Source organism: Stegodyphus dumicola, chromosome 10 (genome assembly GCF_044657685.1).
Source record: "Stegodyphus dumicola isolate Sdum_Otavi_A_Nest chromosome 10, ASM4465768v1".
Classification (NCBI taxonomy): Eukaryota; Metazoa; Arthropoda; class Arachnida; order Araneae; family Eresidae; genus Stegodyphus; species Stegodyphus dumicola.
The window spans coordinates 37,327,525-37,349,154 of NC_140777.1; the positions used below are offsets into that span (position 1 = coordinate 37,327,525).

General features: G+C 31.4%; 1 protein-coding gene across 2 annotated transcripts in view; it reads right to left on the minus strand.

The window, feature by feature from the left end:
- LOC118191885 (kin of IRRE-like protein 3) overlaps positions 1-21,630 on the minus strand; it is a 769,953-nt gene that overhangs the window by 213,490 nt on the left and 534,833 nt on the right. The window lies entirely within an intron of this gene.

The window sequence follows — 21,630 nt, forward strand, 5'->3', positions numbered from 1 at the left end:
CTTTTCATCATTTTTCTTGCCAACACTTGAGTTTCAGATGAACTACTAATTTTAAAAGAATTAGAAAGTATGTAAATTAACGTTACACATAAAGAGCTCAAATGTGCATGCGAAAATGTTCAAGTAAATATGTATGGTTATGTATGTGGTAGTTAAGCAACGAAAGGTTTTCGCGTTAAAGTGTTTTTGAATGCAAAATTTGAAACTACTCAATCTTAAGTTTCTTGAAAAGTAGTGTCTTCTGGGCATGGATTTCACAAGAGTTTACAGAGGTTGAAACATTTTTTGAATGATTTTGATAGATAATTAAAAAAGGCTGATGTTTTTGAATAAAAATTTATGAGACCAGGTTATTACTTGAAATGACAAATGTCGTCTGCTACTTTTAAATCTATTTTCTTTCAAATGTACCATGTAAACAGACTGTGGATTAAAATATATGTTTTTGCGATTTCCGAAGAGAAATATTACTGTTCCATAAATCAAAAACATTGTGAGATGCATGTGCATTAAAGTTTCTGAGTCAAAAAAAAAAATGGAAAGAAAAGTGAAAGAAAAATTATTAATCGGAAACAGAAGAACCGTCAGTCATTACTTTTATATGGAAACAAGACTCCAAATGAATACCCAGAAAGAGTAAGTACAGTTTATAATGTTTCTGAAGTTAAATGTTTGGAAAAAAAACGAAATCTGCCGTTGTAGAAATAAATTAGTCCTTAAATGTATCTGTAACCATAATTAAGTCATTAAATACATCTGTAACAACAATAAATAAAATGATTAACCAAGTTTAATAATTTAGAAAGCTAAAAAACATAATGTTCGCGAGTTTTGTCGAGGCATGTGGCTCAACACAGAACAATTTGTAGAACACTATCTGACTATTAGCAGGAGATAAATGAAAAAGAATTTATGATTCTTGATGAAGCATGAGTTTAATTAAATGCTGCAGGGAAAAAAAATACATTATAGGCAACGAAGAGAAAAAAGTACACAAACTTCGTTCCGTCAATGCAAAGAAAGTTTCAGTAAGGGGTTTTATGATTGTCGCAGGATACTCTTACGGGTATTACATGCATAACGTTTCAACGTAATTCTGCGAAGTTCCCTGTAGTTTCACCCATGGACTATTCTAAGTTCAAGAGATCTCTTGAGAGAGAGAGCTGTCTCTTGAAAAGAGCATTTCTAAACGCAAACCTACCATGATTATTGGACTCCAGAAAGTAGGGGAGTACGAATGGAAATCGATAGCACTGGAAATTTTATGAAAATCCTTCTATCATGGCAAATACAGTGCAGACTTATAGTCCAGGAAAAAGTGTGTTTTGAGTTTTTTAAAAGATTTAAACACATAAATTTAGCTACTTTGCCATCAGTAAATTGAAGAATTTTAAAAGGCGAAAGCTTTCAACCAGCGCGAGAGTATATGACAGACTCCACCATGATTTATTGAAGAAGTAGCATTATTCTTTCAAGTTCAATATCAGTTTTCGATCATACTATTTATTTTTTATCAATCTAAAAAAGTATTGTATTTACGTTGACCTACAAATATAAATGAATTTCAAAATTGAGGCTTTTTAATACAAGTCTTATCGAGTTTTATTCATTATAACATTGGTCAGCAAAATGAAGTTATGAATTTTTTTAAGAAATAGTTTCCTTCTAATATTCGGCCAAAAATACATTTTCTTGAAATACTGCTAACATTTTTTGCATTAGCAAACTCGTTACATGTTTTTTGAGCTTCTACAGTCATTTCGACTTTAGATGGCTATTTTGAGTGTCTGTTTTTAGGATTGCAAATAATATTCCTAACGCTTTACCTCTCCTCACGTTAAATGAAGTGCCTTGAACCCCCAGTTCGAGACTTGACAGTCAAATTTGATCTAGGGTTTTGAAATTATAATTATTAATAACAAGTTTGCTTTCATTTAACAATACATCTGTTTTACTCTAATACTCTTCATGATTTCAGTAAAATAATTATCAGCTTTCTAACGTCAAAATAAATTGCAGAACTTTTGAGACTCATCAAAAGTAACTTCATCTGCTTTAAACTTTATCTACCTAAACTTGTTTAAAATCGTTTGTCCATGAGTTTTAGAAAAATGTCTAACATAATTACCACTTTATCTTGTTTAATACTTCAGTGACCCAAGACATTCTTTTATGCTTTAATTTAGTATTTAATGTCAAGATTCTAATTTTTCTTAATTTAGTATTCGAAGTAAATGATTGTTCAGCTACTTCTTATTAATTTATTATTTAATATATTAGTTCTATTCAGCTTTCTTCATCGTAATAGATGTACGATGCTATTTAGATATATAAAGCAATAAAAATACGCTTAATTTTGGAATAATAGCTGAATTTATTTTTACTGAATGTTTAAAATTTCCTATGCTCCAATACGTATTCAAAATCATTGAAATACAGTTCCAGTTCAATTTAATATGAAATCGATAAATAAAAGTTTATAATGCAATGTATTCGCAATTCGCTGGAATTTTTTTGTAACACTGACAGTTATATTTTTCCAAAAGTTTTGTCAATAAAATTCCTTTTTATGCGTGCAATTCTATTTCGCTCTTTGTTTATTGAAGTACTTAAAGACTATTTTTCTTATGTTTGGGAAAACTTGTAAGGTTTTATTTTAATTTCCTAATGGTTACTGTTTAATTTTAAACAGATTTCTTGCATGTTCTTGTTTCTCACCTGCAACTCTCTACCAGAATGAGTTTTAGAATGGCGTTTTATGTAAGTGAAGTAGAACCAGTGTTTAACAGGAAGCCTCGGTAACTTCCGCAGAAGACCTTAGAAGAGTAAACCGTAAGCTCTTCTCTAAGGGCTAACTCTGTTAGTTATTTCTGTATAGCTTCGGCTAGTTTTAGTTAGTTAGCACTAGTTTAGTTTGTTATTTTCTATCTTAAGTTAAAGCCGAAATGGAGGTTTTCCTGTAAGCTCGTGAGGAGCCAACTGCAATTATTCTTAAATTAAAATAAAACGGTAAATTAACCTTTCTTTGGATTTATTACTCTAGTCCTTCGGAATCCAGCGAATAGTCGCCACACACTTCTCAAGTATTTTAGTTGCCTAAGATAACCAAATTTATCTAGAATCTAAACTTCAACCCCAATCCAAATATGCTGAAGACGATAGTATGTGTTTCCTCTGGAAGTATAAAGCTAATGCATATAATTTTCTAGTAAAATTGTTTCATGCATGCTTTTCTATAACGAAAAGATCCGATGAAATACAGCTTTGAACAGTTCACGTCATTAAGCAGCAAGTATATTGTTCATCCATCAAGAACTTCAATTTCATGAAAAATCATAAAAACAAAATAAATATGATTTCTAAATTTAGACGTTTCTCTCCGATGACTACAAAATATTTTTGCATGTTTCGTATTTCATGATTTTGGCCATGCTACTCAACTAATGCCAGAAGTGGGCAGGTGACAGGATTTTGCCATGTCATGAATTATTCATGCATATGAAAGCAAATTGCTAAAAATTACATATAGCTATGTGCTCAGGACTAGCTAACAATCTTTTCATTGCGCATGAAACGTATTTTTCTGTAAGGCAGCCACCGGTGGCTGACTGAGTGATGTCGCTGCGCACTTGTAGTCCGACCCGGTTTGGAATCCTGATAAACGAGTTAGCTGAGTTGGTTTTTCTCATTTGCAACGTAAATATGAGCTCTTTTATTACGGAAACTCATTCCTCAAGGGATCTTTCTTAAGAAGATAGCCCTAACGTATTTTACCACAATTGATTAAAAGAAATTACGTGGTAAAAACGAATACTTTAGCAAATAATTCCAAATTATCCTTTACTTAAAATCTTAAATTTTCCCTATTTTACTTAAAATACATTTTAACTAAACTTGGGATTTTAGTTAGTTAATTACAAGAGCTATAACCATTTACTTCGATCACCATAACCATTTTTACTTCGGTTACTTTACCATTTACTAGTTTAGTTAGTGTTACAACCATTTACTTCGAATTCCTCTAAGGGGACAGTGGACTTAAAAATAGCTAAAAATCAACCAAAATATTGAATTTGTTTTTTACTCTCGTAATATTCCATATACATAACTACATCATATGCAAAAATCCGAATTCAAATATATTCTAATATTTTAAAATGTTACAAGCATTTAAAATGTGTAAACAACGTAAACTTTGCCCTTTAAATTTTGGAGAAAATGCAAAATAATGTATTTCAACATATAATTTATATATTTGCTCAAAAGAAGTGTTTATTTCTAAAAAAAAAAAGTTAGAAATGTCAGTATTGATTTTGGTTATGTAAATGCTATACGCGTAGAAGAGGAGAAAATAAACTCGTTTGCAAAAAGGCGTGAATAACGTCGCTTGAACCAAAGCAAAAGAGAAGTTTACCTGCTTGGAAAAAAACAGAAATCGTAAAATATAATCTAAAGCATTAAAAGATAATGTAAATGTAACAAATGAATGTAAAACATATGATACGGGTGAATCTTAAAAGTTTCATTGAATATAATGCATAAATTATTTCTACCTGTAACTTCGAATCACATACCAACTTGCAATATGTTTATTATTCTCATATTTAATATTATGGGATTAAAATTTGTTAAATGATACGAAATTATTATCTAGTGTTTACATATTCATATTTAAAGTTAATTTGCTGTTTCTCATAACCATGTATGTATTAAAAATAAGTTTGAAAAAAAATTTAAATCCGATTTTCTCAAAACAAAATTTTCGCAGTTCGAATGTCTTGAGAAAATGCTACATACGTCTTATTTTTAGTTAAAAATGAATGATATTTGGAAGAAGCTATCTTGTTATATGTTACAGTAGATTTGCGTATGCATTTATGGATATGAGTTTTTTAGGAAGTATAAACTTGTGATAATGTTTAACAAAAGGTGACATTTTTCCAAAAACTGGGTTTAATTTCACAAAATCCTTTTTAAAAATATCTGATCTATCATATTCAATAACGGATACATAAGAGCTTTTGTCAAGTTTTTATAACTAACTTAAAGAACAAATTAGGAAAAATATTGAAAATTGCAAGGAGCATTTACTAGGATCATTTTAAATCTCTAATTAAAATTATTAATTATTTGCTTTAAAATTTTTAACTTAAAAGAAATTTTTAATTTAAAAGAAATTGAAATTGTTAACATATATTTAATAAACTGATGTTATTATATATATGTATAAAATTTCTTGCTGACAACACAAAAACTTAAAAAACTAATTTTTAAAGTCCACCGTCGCCTTAAACTGTATTTAACCTTCCTTAAAATCTTCTGATTTGTGAAAAACGAATTGTTTTGTTACCTTAATTTAAGGCTCATTTAAGCGTTTCCGGTTATTTGTTATTCACATGAAAACTAAAGAATATATATTATTATTCAATATTTTTTGACATATGTATCAAGTAAAATGTTTAATTTTTTTTACATATTAATGCCTAATTTCGTCTACCAAACAGGTATTTGCAAGTCAAATGATATTACGTGTAAGTGATGGTGTACAAATTATCCTGTACATGTAAAATGTAATTTGACTCACAACCATAATTATAATGCGTGCAACACTCCAATTTAAAATGTCTGTTGTATTTTAAAATGTGGTGTACAGTGCATGAGAAACATTTATCATAATTTATTAGTTTTACGTCGTAGGTAATATGTAAGTTATTAAGGTTGCGAGAAACATTTTTATTAGTTCTGCCTGTTTCACTTTTATTAACTGTATTAACTAATTATACATCTGATACACTCTACGCATATAATGAGTTATAATCAGAGTTAACACCTGAATTCATCAGTTAAGAAACATGTCTAACTATGTTATAATACTTGGGTAAGGAAAACTATTTTAAACTTTTCTGTTAGAGAAAAGATGTATACATGTTAATAAAGGCAATGCAAGATACAAGCAGAGGAGAATATCATAATAGCTGACTCCTTCAAACCATTAACATGAAAAATGGAAAAGCAGATATAATTTAGGTTTTAAGATAATTAATGGATTTATGCAGCTGAAAATGAAAGATTACTAGTCCGTTAACTGCATTTCTAATTTGTATGCCACCTTTATTTTGCCAAAATGCTCTTCATTATAATCTAATGACTTTCTCTAAATTATGGCCACTTTTTTTTTTTTACAAAAGCATTTATAACTACACTTTATATTAGTTTTCGGAGGTTGCTTTAAAATTAATATTCAGGAAAACGCCTAAATTAGTATCAGGGCTTATATTGACCTAATACTTTTAATTTAAAATTATGAATTCAGTTTTGCGACTTAGCACATATTTAGTGCAATGAATTAGCGTAGTAATACTAGATGTTTCAAGATACTCTTACTGAAGTGTTTTATCTACTAAAGCAAAAAATAAATTCTTCATTACTGACTTAACAACAAATCCAGGCCTGCACTGTTAACATTTTATCAATGCTGCAAGGATCCGTTATGCTAATCTAACCAGTTATTATGATTTAGATCTTTACTGGTGCTTCTGCTTTCCGTTTCATTAACAGCATACAAATACTAATTCAGAAGTCAAACAACAAAAATCAGCGTTATACCTACAAAATTTTCACAGGACTAGTTTCGATGGTTTTACAGAACCATCATCTTCAGCTGCAAAACCGCAAATGAACAAGATAGGAAATAATGATTAGATAAGATAAGAAAGGCTGGACAAGAATAAGCAAGTGGCGCCATCTGTTGGCGAAACCAGAACTAAAACATAATTTCTCTAAAAGCCGAAGGCAAATTTGGATTGGAATTAGGATCGTTAACTAGAACAGAAAGATTTCTATGAATGTGAAATGCCTCTAGAAAATCCAGTTCTCCAATGGAAGATGTTTTTTGAATAATTTTGGCAGCAGAAAAATTGAAAGTGTGATTTTCGGACCAACAATGTTGAGCAACAGAAGACTTCTGTGTTTCCTTTTTTCTAACATATGCCTCATGTTCTTTGACGCGAAATTTTAAGGCTCTCTTAGTTTGGCCAATGTAAATTAAACCACACTGGCAAGGAATCCTATAAATACCCCAGGAATTCATATCCGGAATGGGGTCCTTGAGTATAGAAGTTGGAATTTTATTGATGGGAGAATAAACAACCCGAAAGTTAAATTTCTGCAAAATATGTGCAACTTTATAGCTAATTGATGGAAAGAAGGGAATGACAACAGAATTTTTATAATCTCCTAAAATAAGAGTGTGGCTTTTAGTGTGTTGAGATGAGAATTTTTTAACTGCTTGATTAATAATGTTGGGTGAAAAGCCCCTGTCAATAGCTATTGCTTTTAAATAATTTAGTTCTTCATCAAGGGCGAATTTGGAGGAGCAAACTTGAAGAGCACGGAAAACATAGGAATAAAATGAAGCTAACTTTTGTTTAGTCGGATGACATGATTTAAAGTGTGGTGGAAGGCAAACCGATGAAGGTTTACGGTAAACTGTAGTACTGAAGTTGGATGTGTTACGTGTGACCAGAATGTCGAGAAACGGAAGAGAATTGCAAGTCTCAAGTTCAAAAGTGAACTGAATAGCAGGATCAATAGAATTCATTGTTGAAAGAACTTTATTTAAATCATCTTTATTACCTTCAAACAGGGTAAAAGTATCGTCTACGTAGCGGAACCATGCCGCAAAGTTTAAAGTTTCAAACAATTTTGATTCATAATAATGCATGTAGATATCAGCCAGGATGGGACTGAGGGGGCTTCCCATGGCTAATCCCTCAGTTTGTTTGTAATATTTATTTTGGAAAACAAAATGTGTTTGTTTCAAACAGAGTTGAGTGAGAGAAATTAGCTCCTCAATTTCGATGCAAGAGAAATGAAATTCGCGAAGTCTGGTTTCTAGACATCTTAATGCACCCTCCACTGGGACATTGGTGAATAATGATTTTACATCAAAAGAAACCATGAGTAAATTACTAGGAGAAATGTTTTTAACCTTTTTTACAAACTCTATTGAATTTTTTATGGTGTAAATATTATTGTCTAATAGAGTGGAAAATCTAGAAACTAAATATTTAGCTAAAGGATACGAGGCAGTACCTAAATTTGATACAATAGGGCGGAAAGGAATACCACTTTTATGAATTTTGGGAAGAGCATATAATCTGGCACAATTCGCAACAGATGGGATAAGCGAATGTTTTAAGTTGCTTGAAATGATTTGCGAAGATTTGATCGCAGTTTTTATTTTGGATAAGTCCGAAGGTGAAGGATCTTTAGGGATCGGATTATATGGTCCTTCGTTTAAGAGTTTAGTGACACCATCGATGTAAGTGTTCTTATCCATGACGACTATCTGGCCACCTTTGTCGGCCTTTGAAATGATAATATCCGGGTTAGAATGAATTTCGCGCATTGTAGCTCTTTCTCTCGCAGTTAGATTTGGTTTTAAAGGTTTATTATTGAATTTCACATTATGAGCGATAAGATGCCTAATCATTTCTTTCTGTGAATCTGAAACTTTACTGAACTTGAAAGCTTTTTCGATAGGAGCCAAAATCTTTGGAATCGAGGGTTTACAGGTTTGTGAGAAGTTAAAATTATATTTTAGAATTCTCTCTTGTTCTTCTGAAAGACTAACATTAGAAATATTAACTATTGGCTTGATGTTTACAATGGGAAGATTTTTTGAACTACTTGAACTGGAAGACTGTAAAAGAAGTTTTTCGAATTTAACTGCAAGGGTGTTTTTATGACTTTTAACTGCATTCTCCGTTCTAGACCAAGACTTTTGTTCAAGGGCAGTGAATTTTGGATATGATTTAGCGAGTTCCAGATGAAGCTTATAGAGTTCATGTTCAATTTTGGACAATTGTTGACGTGTATCCCTTATCACGGACCGAAGTAAGGCAAGCTTGCAATTTAACAGAATTCTTGAAACGCGACTCGAAGGTTTTTGATTAGATTTGATTTGAATAAAATTGGGGATCAATTTTTTACATTTACATTTAAGTAAAAAATCAAGATGATTCAGGAATTTTTGCCGTTTCAGGCGTAATTTAGTTACTAAATCACTAAATTACGCCTGAAACGGCAAAAATTCCTGAATCATCTTGATTTTTTACTTAAATGTAAATGTAAAAAATTGATCCCCAATTTTATTCAAATCAAATCTAATCAAAAACCTTCGAGTCGCGTTTCAAGAATTCTGTTAAATTGCAAGCTTGCCTTACTTCGGTCCGTGATAAGGGATACACGTCAACAATTGTCCAAAATTGAACATGAACTCTATAAGCTTCATCTGGAACTCGCTAAATCATATCCAAAATTCACTGCCCTTGAACAAAAGTCTTGGTCTAGAACGGAGAATGCAGTTAACCGTCATAAAAACACCCTTGCAGTTAAATTCGAAAAACTTCTTTTACAGTCTTCCAGTTCAAGTAGTTCAAAAAATCTTCCCATTGTAAACATCAAGCCAATAGTTAATATTTCTAATGTTAGTCTTTCAGAAGAACAAGAGAGAATTCTAAAATATAATTTTAACTTCTCACAAACCTGTAAACCCTCGATTCCAAAGATTTTGGCTCCTATCGAAAAAGCTTTCAAGTTCAGTAAAGTTTCAGATTCACAGAAAGAAATGATTAGGCATCTTATCGCTCATAATGTGAAATTCAATAATAAACCTTTAAAACCAAATCTAACTGCGAGAGAAAGAGCTACAATGCGCGAAATTCATTCTAACCCGGATATTATCATTTCAAAGGCCGACAAAGGTGGCCAGATAGTCGTCATGGATAAGAACACTTACATCGATGGTGTCACTAAACTCTTAAACGAAGGACCATATAATCCGATCCCTAAAGATCCTTCACCTTCGGACTTATCCAAAATAAAAACTGCGATCAAATCTTCGCAAATCATTTCAAGCAACTTAAAACATTCGCTTATCCCATCTGTTGCGAATTGTGCCAGATTATATGCTCTTCCCAAAATTCATAAAAGTGGTATTCCTTTCCGCCCTATTGTATCAAATTTAGGTACTGCCTCGTATCCTTTAGCTAAATATTTAGTTTCTAGATTTTCCACTCTATTAGACAATAATATTTACACCATAAAAAATTCAATAGAGTTTGTAAAAAAGGTTAAAAACATTTCTCCTAGTAATTTACTCATGGTTTCTTTTGATGTAAAATCATTATTCACCAATGTCCCAGTGGAGGGTGCATTAAGATGTCTAGAAACCAGACTTCGCGAATTTCATTTCTCTTGCATCGAAATTGAGGAGCTAATTTCTCTCACTCAACTCTGTTTGAAACAAACACATTTTGTTTTCCAAAATAAATATTACAAACAAACTGAGGGATTAGCCATGGGAAGCCCCCTCAGTCCCATCCTGGCTGATATCTACATGCATTATTATGAATCAAAATTGTTTGAAACTTTAAACTTTGCGGCATGGTTCCGCTACGTAGACGATACTTTTACCCTGTTTGAAGGTAATAAAGATGATTTAAATAAAGTTCTTTCAACAATGAATTCTATTGATCCTGCTATTCAGTTCACTTTTGAACTTGAGACTTGCAATTCTCTTCCGTTTCTCGACATTCTGGTCACACGTAACACATCCAACTTCAGTACTACAGTTTACCGTAAACCTTCATCGGTTTGCCTTCCACCACACTTTAAATCATGTCATCCGACTAAACAAAAGTTAGCTTCATTTTATTCCTATGTTTTCCGTGCTCTTCAAGTTTGCTCCTCCAAATTCGCCCTTGATGAAGAACTAAATTATTTAAAAGCAATAGCTATTGACAGGGGCTTTTCACCCAACATTATTAATCAAGCAGTTAAAAAATTCTCATCTCAACACACTAAAAGCCACACTCTTATTTTAGGAGATTATAAAAATTCTGTTGTCATTCCCTTCTTTCCATCAATTAGCTATAAAGTTGCACATATTTTGCAGAAATTTAACTTTCGGGTTGTTTATTCTCCCATCAATAAAATTCCAACTTCTATACTCAAGGACCCCATTCCGGATATGAATTCCTGGGGTATTTATAGGATTCCTTGCCAGTGTGGTTTAATTTACATTGGCCAAACTAAGAGAGCCTTAAAATTTCGCGTCAAAGAACATGAGGCATATGTTAGAAAAAAGGAAACACAGAAGTCTTCTGTTGCTCAACATTGTTGGTCCGAAAATCACACTTTCAATTTTTCTGCTGCCAAAATTATTCAAAAAACATCTTCCATTGGAGAACTGGATTTTCTAGAGGCATTTCACATTCATAGAAATCTTTCTGTTCTAGTTAACGATCCTAATTCCAATCCAAATTTGCCTTCGGCTTTTAGAGAAATTATGTTTTAGTTCTGGTTTCGCCAACAGATGGCGCCACTTGCTTATTCTTGTCCAGCCTTTCTTATCTTATCTAATCATTATTTCCTATCTTGTTCATTTGCGGTTTTGCAGCTGAAGATGATGGTTCTGTAAAACCATCGAAACTAGTCCTGTGAAAATTTTGTAGGTATAACGCTGATTTTTGTTGTTTGACTTCTGAATTAGTATTTTTTCGGCGTGTTATTGTGTCTTAAGCATACAAATTATATTAAGAATATTTAAGCTAAGCGTTTTAGGAGTATTGTGTGTTCCTGCCTCTTGAGGCCACATTAGTAGGCTTATGCTAGCTTAGATAAGGTTTTCATTCTTCGGCTGTGCATTATATTTGACGATTTTTAAATTGTTGCACGGTGAGAAATTTGAACCAACTTCGCGTCAAGTCATTGGTGTAGACTTCGGCTACTAGACTTAGTTTTAAATCCTGAAATTGACTGTTTTTTTAAGTTATATCGCTGATGTGGTTATCCGATTTTGTCAAGCAGAAAACTTGCGTTTATATCCTAGTTCTAGTTTAATAAAATGATTCATTAAAACTTCTTAAGAGTTTAAAGTTCTTTACAGACACAGCTAAATTTCAATCTGAAAATTATATTTTATTTCTTTTGCAGACCTAGGTTTAGAATCTATAATTTTTGCTAGTTAGTTATAGATTTTAATTTTAATAGGATATATTTTGATTGATATATCAAAACCCATATTTGATGAAATCACCTGCACATTATGTTTTAAAAAAACTACATTAAGTTTCGGGGATTTCTGTAAAAAACAAACTCTTACCTACGATTATAAAAAATCTTAATAGATCAAAATTCGCTTTCAAAAAACTTTTCATGTGCAATAAAATGCAATATTCATAGATTTTTAATGACATACTTCAATGATAAAATAATGCAAATAATAAAAATTTAAAATAGACTATTTTATGAAAGCGACATTTATTAATATTTTTTTTAAGTCAAAGACATTCATTAAGACTTTATAGGCAGCTATATAGGTAATTATATCTGTTCTTTGCATTTAGGGCTCAACGTATTGCTTTCGTGATGACCATAAAACCAGAAATCGTACTCTTTCTTTAGTTATTTGTATGTCTTAAATCAATCCAAAGGGAAATGATACTTTCATAGAGGACTTTCTAAATGAAACTAGATTGCAATTACGGTACACATGGAAAAATCATGCACATCAACTGTTCTCTCGTATCCAGCCCGTTCTCTCGTATCGTCGAATTCGTATCGAACTACCAGTATTCAGCGGTTTTAACCATTCAATCCTGGTCAGGTGTGCACGTCTTTTGAATATAATGGTAAAATGGCACTTCGAAAAATAAGCAGTAAAATGCAGCAAATATTTAAACGCCCTCAAGAATAAGTAAAAAGAAAATGAAATTCTCAAAAAAGTAAAATCTCAGATTTTTTAAGAAATGCTAAACACAGACTTAATGTATCTAAAACATACAATATACATGAAAATTAACAATTTGGATTATCCGTAATTTTCAACTATGCGTGACTTGCTTTCCTAGCATTAGCCTGGATAATCACTGAAGTATACTCTATTTAAATTGGAAATTTATAAAATATCATTCTTTTACACCTACTAGAAAAATATTCATTTATCATTTATAAAATGCCATTACTGGAAATGTAATGCTTCGTTAAATTAATTCAAAACTATAAAAAGTAATTTTTATCTCAGTCAAAGTATCACACTTTAAGAAAAGCTATCTTTACACCATGATAGCAACAGAACTGTGAACGAATTTAGGCATATGCAAATACTGAATTAGAGGAAATCTTATTTTTAAAAACAACGTTTTCCTCTATTATTATCTGTCGCTTTGTTTCTTTAAACTTCTTTGAATATTTCTTTTTAAATTGAAATTATACATGTAAAGGAATGTGAAAGAAATAAACATTTATTAATTAGTTTTGTTTCCCAAATGTCAATTCAAAAGGTCTCTGAAAGTGTACTAACTTTGTAGAGTAATTAGGTTAATTGAAAGCATACAAGATGAAAAATATGCAACCGCCTTCGCCGGGAATCGAACCACGGACCTCTGGAATACCGGCCCAGCGTGCTACCGTTATACCACGAAGGCACGCTAGAGATGTGAGAGAAGTACCTTATAACTTTATCGTTTCAGTCCTCTTATGGAATGGACATTTATGCAGTAGTGTATGACTGATCGGGGTGGTGTTTTTTTAAACAACATCCCTTCTCTCTTTCTTTATTCTTGAAATTTTAACAAGGTAGTGTTTTTTACATAGCAGTAAAGCCATTTCGACTTCATTCGCAACATCAGGACTTTTGTAAAAGAGATTTATTCAAAGTATAGGAAAAATTCCAAAAGATAAAACTGTGCAAAATGTAAAAAGCTCCAAATCCATAACCTCGCTTCCTAGGATATATTGAACCTAAAATACCTCCGAAATATAAGTATGGAATAAAAGGGTATTTTGCGAGAGTGGTAAGAGTTTTTATTCTTCTATACCTAGATGCGTGTCCATATCCGTTGAGATCTTAAAGCAATACGTCTTCCTTTATTTCCCACATATTTGCTTTTTAGAAAAAGCTCATCAACCGTAGTAGACAGTTTTGAAGTGAATAAAAATGCAGCATTAAATTCAAAAGATTTTGCTTCTTGAGGATACCAGAGCCGTATCGGATATTCTAGAAATGGCGAGAGATATTTTTAAATTATCCGTATTGTGAGATAGAATTTTATCTAAATTCAAAGTTCATATTAGCTTGCATATTTTTCATCTATTATCAAATACAGTGCAGAAAGATTATTTCTCGCTGTAATAGAGCAGTATAATGAAGATTGACTTTTTTCTGGAGTCTGGAACATATATCCCACTCCTTAACAAAAATAAATAAAGCCCAAAAAACGTTTATTTGAATACAGAGATTTAAAACTCGTTAGTTAATGCAAAGTAAGAAATGCTAGACCCTGTTGCTTTGTTTTTTTGACCCTTATTGGTTGAATAATTGTCCACTTAAAACGACTTATAAAAAATTCATTTACATAACAAATTAGTCTACAAAGCTCACGTGAAAAAGTAAATTTTTATAATTGCAATATTAACTTGTAAAATTAAGAATTGTAATATTACGCTGATTTTCCTGAGCCAGTTTTTCCTGTTATTTCTCAGTGTAAAAATATGTTAGACTGAAATTAACCAAATGCTTATGTATCAAAATAATTCTTTTTTAATTTTTAATTATTAATATACAGTTCTGATATCAGAATGAAATGAATAGAAACATTATTATTAAAAGATTCAGTATAATTCAACAAAAAATTACATCAAGAAGCATGGTACCACAACGGAATTAATGTGAAATAAACATTTCCTGATAAAATACCGATACTAGGCCAGAAAATGGCAACAAAAGCTAAGCATGCTTTGTAATATTTATTACCAAACATTCTTAGTGTCAATGTAATAAGTTATGAAACACTTTTTAGGTTGTGAGGAAATTACTCTATATTTATCCCGCGTGCTCTTACGGTTCAACGATTAAAATACTAGTCTTGTCTTGCATTCCACTCCAGGCAAATACATAGATTATTTTCCAATAATTCTCCCAACGGTAGAGTTTGTTTTCAGGTAATTATCTGCTTCCTAATATCTGTAACTTTAGTTAAGCAGTTTAAGGATTTATCACTGAAAATCTTTATGCAGTCATCTATATTTACGTTTGTATTTTACAGAAATGCTTTGGGGTTTCATGGTGAATATGCAACTAACATCAAAAATAAAATTCAGTACAGTGACAGTTTTGGAATTAATATAGAAAGGATAAATCGGAATAGAAATCCATTAGTTTGTAGCGTATATATATATATATATATATATATATATTTAAATTTAAAAGAAGGTTTATATAAAACTAATAACATATAATAGATCTGGAAGTTTAAAATTACAAATACATCAAATAAAAGTACAAAAAATAAAAGATAAAAATGTTGAAAATTCCAAGAAAATTAAAATAAAATAAATAAATTATTCTTGATTGCGTGGAAAAAAGTTTAATTTTAAAGGAAAATCAAATTTATTACATAAAATCAGCATAAATGTCGTGTGATCATGTTTCGATCCTTTTACATCGGATTTGGATGAGTTTGAATGAATTCTTGAAGTTTCCGAAAAATTCTAGCTGATAACGTTTGGTTTTAAATTATTAGTTTTCAAATATAGGATGGAAATATCCCGACGCGATCAAAGGGACAAAATACATTAAAAAAACAGGGGAAAACTATTTGAAGAAACAGTTATATATAAGTTGTGAAGGCATGATAACAAATGGATAATAATACATAATTTAAGATATTATATGATAATAAATAAGAAATCATTAATTGAATTTAAATTTATAGTCTTAGAAGCGGTATCGCTAGATTATTACCTTTAAAGACTATTTATTCTTTTTGCTTTTTCAGCTATACATACATGAAAAACTCCAAGATTGTTTATGTCGTTAATTTATTGATAAACGGAAAGCTTACGATGGCTGTCTCTGTATGAAGAGAATTCCTTTCGATGAAGAATCCACATGGAAAATCCTTCCTATATTAGGTATGTGTAAACAAAACCCCAAACCCTGAGCCAACGCATTCGCTAAAATTTCAGCCTGCATCGACCTACTAGTAAATGCCTGTACCTCACTTACCTTAACTGAATAACATCCTAAAAATATAAAAAAAATAATGGAAAATGTTGTTTAATATCAACTGATAAACATTTAGAATGTCATTTTAGACAGAAAACTAAAAGAAATTTCTATCTTCATTCAATGATAAAAAGTATAAGACAATATATTTTCCGAAGTATACATACGTATATGGAGGGAGGACAAGAAGTATTTCAGTTAAGATTTATTTCGAAAAAATGAAACCGGTTGTAAGCAGTATGGTACAGAAAATACTTTCAAAGTCACAATAGAAACTTGAGAACACTGCCGGTATATTGAGTAACTTCTCTGACTGGGTGACAGGGGAATGAAAGTATCTTACCTTATTATCGAAACTATTTGGTGGTCTGGATAAATGTGTTTAAAACCCGAAGAAAAAGAGCTGAAATTTTTTCACAACAAAAATTGATCACATTCCTGTTGAGAAGAAAAGAAGAAAATACTTCAATACTTCACTGCAAAACATTTTACTTTTTTCTCGAACATATATATATATTTTCAAATTGTAAATAAAATTCTTTGTGGGGAAGACTGCTCAGTAACAGATGTACTGGTGTATATAGGAGAAGTAATGTGTGTTTTAAGAACTATACAAACTGTTTTGGATGAGTTTAAACCATGAAAACATTAGACCTAACGGATCAAATTCCACTTGATCATGTTCAAATGCCTACTGTGTTTTCGAATCAGCATTAAAATATGATTTTGAGAAAATAATTCTAGTAATGTATATGTTGTTCTTTATAGTTTTTTTATCATATGAGTTAATCTAAACAGTTCATTAACATCCCAACTGGTATTCAATGCTGGCAACTAAATGATTTATTTAACCGAAATGTAATCTACAATTCGTTCTACGTATATAATTATTTTACAGAAATAAACTTACAATCTATTTAAATATTTGAAAGCATCAATAACAAGAAACTAAAATACTCCTTTGAAGTGAAAAAAGGAACACTGTGGAGATCTATATTCTAACATGAAGCAGATAATTAGGAAAATATACATACAATTATATTTAAAAAAGAATAACTCTGAATTCCATAACTAAAGAGCAATTACGATAAATTGTAATGCGATTGCATACTGCTATTTTACTGAACGTTTTTTTTTTTTTTTTTTTTTTTTTTTTTTCCACTTTTCTTTTTCTTTTTTACCAATTATTGGCAAGGCATATGGCTAAAATATTTTCAATTATTATAAGTATAACATTCAAAGCTGATTTATAAATACTGGAAAGGTTAACAAAGACATTAGGAATGGGAATATAATGTAGTCACTGCCCTATATTGGAATTAAAAACTTAAAGGGACATTAGGTTATTTCGAAGCAGGGGACATGAAAAATGAGCAATGCGCTCTCCGGGACTCGAACCTCGGACCTCTCGGAGCGTGCTTACCATTAAAGGCCCGTTTCCACTGATGCGTATGCGTTTCTCCAATCAGCGAGCGACTTCACTTTGATTGACATCTGCAATCCGGTCGATGTGCGGTGACGGATGACGTACGGATGGAGTCAACAATGTTCAACTTCTATCCGTATATCTCTGCGGATGCGTTGGGGTCACGTGGTAAAAAAGGAGCAATCAGGTGTTGTCACCAAAAATTAATGGCGGCAGAAGTGGCGATGAACGCTCGCTTAGGGAAAGAACGTTTTGCTAAAAAATACTTGTTTCTGAATTAACATTATAGCGAGAAATCTGCGTGCTGAAAAAGACAGCAATCAGCTGAATTTAGTTAAAGAATGATAAGAAAAATAAGATAACTGCAACTACAATACTTGTTCGCAGATAAAATAAGGCGTTCAAGAAATTCAGCGGCAAAAATTATAATTCCAAGTCCATGAAATAGCAAAATTTGCCCTGACAATTATTTCCTGGTTCTGCATACACATTTACCTTTAATGAAAATGAGTGTCTGACTATATCAAACTGCTATAGCAAATTAGGTATGATTAAAAGAATTGTTATTTTTTTCTTTTGAAACAGGTAAAAACTAAAAGCGTTAATTATAAATTAAATTTGATAGCCTTTTAAATATTCCGCTGCATTAAAGATTATGTTAAATTTGTATTTCTCTATTTAAAAATATATCTTTTTGGCTAACATATATTTGTAAGCGCATGAAATATAATTTTAGCAGCTCGTTTGTAAAAAAATGTACCAGAAGCTGAAGAACAAACTCTGGTGAACTTTTTAGACGATAGCATACTGAAATAGGACCAACAAATTTCGTTTTAAGAATCGATTTACTTGATGATGTATATAAGCCAAAATATGCTTATGACTCCCACGTGATGCTTGCTTAGTGGTAAAGCTGACGGTAGCAATGTTTCCTTTTTGGGGTCGTGAGTTCGAATCCCATACGCCTTTTGCACCCTGTCTGCAACTTTCTTAGCTTTTTGTTCCAATTTGATCTATATTCGTGTTTTATAATTTATTTTTATTATTATATGCATTAAATATATTGTTTTATTTATGCTCTTATTTATTTAAATTTTTCCCGAATAAAAGTTTGAAAATTATACAATACGAATTTAAAGCATACTCTGTATATTTGAATTTAACAAACATTCTCTATTCGTAAAAAGAAAATTTAAAGTTAATTAAATTTAGATGAAATTTAATACAAACAAATAAATGATTAATTATTGCTGCGAACTAATCTACAATATCATTTAAATTCTGAGAGCATATGTAAATCAAGTGCAAGTATCAAAATCCACGAATAAAAATTATTTTATATATACGGTTAGATTAAGGACGTGGTGTTCGGTGGAAGGAATAAAACCTCTATATCTGGATGCAGTTTTGTGAGAGCTTCAGTTCCGTGTTCAGTACCATAATTATCGAGAATCAGGAAAACATTAAAGCTCAGATTTTGATCTTCGAAGTACTAACTGACTCCTTTAAAAATTAACTTTCAAACCAGTCGTTAAAGAGGACTGTCGCAACCAGCGGACGCTCTGCAGCGTATCGCATATAACTGAAATACTTCATTGAACAAATTAAATAAAGATAATTGTGTTAGTGCGTATACGCGACGTCGTGTTCGGCAATGGTTTACTGTTAACCTAAAATTTAATATTATAAATGATCTAAGGTAATTAGAGAAACCAAATGGTAGAAAGAAACATCCTACGGAATGATTTCATTTCTTATTAACGTCACGTGGGACTATGCGATTTATTTAATTAAAGAAGTCTTTAATTTTTCACGGAGTAACAGGTGATATTATTTTTAAGGATAGTTTGAGCTACAAATTTTTCTTTCGTTACAAATATTTCCCTCAAATTGACGTATGTTTAATTTTACCAGGAAAGGGAATACTCTTACTTAAAACAATAATTACTGTTGCACAAGCTTAGAGCTTTAAAATGTTATCAATACAGTGATAACATGCAAGGTGAAATATATATTTTCTGTAGAGTGAATAAATAATATGCTATGTGAAATAATTTTAGAAATAATAAAGTATTTTTATTTCGCTTTAACGATTAGCAAAAGATAGTTGTATCCCTAAAACAGATTGTCTTCCGTAAACATTTCGATCTGAAGGGATTAAATCAAAACAATTAACTTTCATTTACATAGAGTGAAGTTAAAAAACGTCTAGGTTTCATCATGTGGAGACAAAACGGACGTTATTAGGATATTTAGTTTCTTGAAAAAGAATCCTTTGCAATGAATAGGTAAATTAAACAAATAATGAGATCTGCATATTTTACGTAATTGCTTTGCTCAAATAAAGATATCTGCATATTTTACGTAATTGCTTTGCTGTTAATATTTATTAAGCTACGTAATTGCCAAATGTTGTACTATTATAACAAGTTTGTGAATTAAATGAGATCAAGCTATATGAGATGCTTATTTGTTATGAATAAGTTACATTTTAGTTTTAAGCTTATCAATACGTCAGAATTATCCCAAAAAGCTTAACAGTATTTAAGAGTACAAATACTATAAGCATACTCGTATTTTACTACTGTATAAATGAGAGAAAAATAAAAAAACACATAAATGAATTAACAGCAAGCTTAATTTGAAACAAGAATAAAATTAGAGCTTAGAAATCATAATTAGTAGAACTCTACTATGATAAAATATTAGACTGTCAGTAGATTTGGTAAATCGAACATGAAATAAATATTTATGAGACTACAGATAGACAATCATGGTATACACAAAAGAAAACAGATGAACTCAGCCCGAAGAAGATTTTTAGATTTATTCACACAGATGCATGTAACAGGTGTCATATACTCTTTTTTTTTTTTTTTTTTTTTTCGAAATTAAAAGATACTATGAAAACATATACTCGCTAATTAGCAGTTATTTAAAACATATTAAATTAAGAGCTTTTATAACAATTTTGTCTAAGGAAGTTGTAAGGATTTATATTAATTTAAAGTTTTATTTGAAACTTTCCTGTAAGCCTTCATTCCCCTAACTGTCAGTGCCAGAATAGTTAAATGTTGTAGCGCGCATGAACGAATGCACATTTTCTATTTTGAAGGAAGTAGTCAGCCGACTTTGGGTAGGGGAGGGAAAGAGTTAGGCTCTAGCTGCCGTCTCTGCCGTAGGTACGTTTGCTTATTGCTGGTTCAAGCGGCTTAATTGCATTGTTTTGCTGCCACTAGCGTAGAAGAGGGTTGAAATTACGGGATCTCGCTGAGTCTTGTAGGCTAGTTTTATCACTTGTTAATATTTCAACTTTTAGTTTCAATTATCTGACTTTCAGTTACCGCCCAAGCAGAGGCGAAGTTCGTTAGCGTCGAGTTGACGCATTGTAAATTTTAAAGAGTTAATAAAGGGTATTTTAACCCTTCTCCTGTGTAGCTTTCTGCTACTCCAGTATACAGATAAAGGTTAACCCATCTGGACTCTACAAAGGTATTTACCATCTGCTCAATGTACTCATAATACTTTTAGCAACTTGAATCTTGCAAAATAACAGTGGCCGTGAATTTGCTAAAAGTATTATTGAAGACGTTAGTGGATGGCGGCATTAACAAGACATTGTTCCCATGAAGCTAAGACATTGTCATATTATCTACTTGGTTTTAACAAATATAATGCCTCCATATGAAGCTATGCTAGTGTTACGTATGTACAGGTTCGTAATAGAATGCACGCAACCGATGATAGCTTGATAAAATTTATTTTCCCAAACGAAACACTTTACAGTTCTGAAACTTTTCGCAAAACTTTTCGGACAGCTGCTCACAATATGACATAGCACAAACACTTCAAACCTCTAAGAGCATTAAACACGAAACAATATGAAATGGTTTAATGTGTAGGCTCTTGTAGGGATCTCTCAATACTTTCAGTACTCTTACTTCAACTGTAAACTAAACTCAGGACTCATGTTGTTTCCGGTTTTATATAGTTATCCCCCGTCCGCCAAGAAATTGTGCCTTTGATTTTTTGAAACTGCTGATAGGCATACGCAGTCACAGAAACATAGCACCAGACAGAGTTACAAAGGGAAGGACTAGTTAGAGTTATACAGGGATCGGACAGAAAA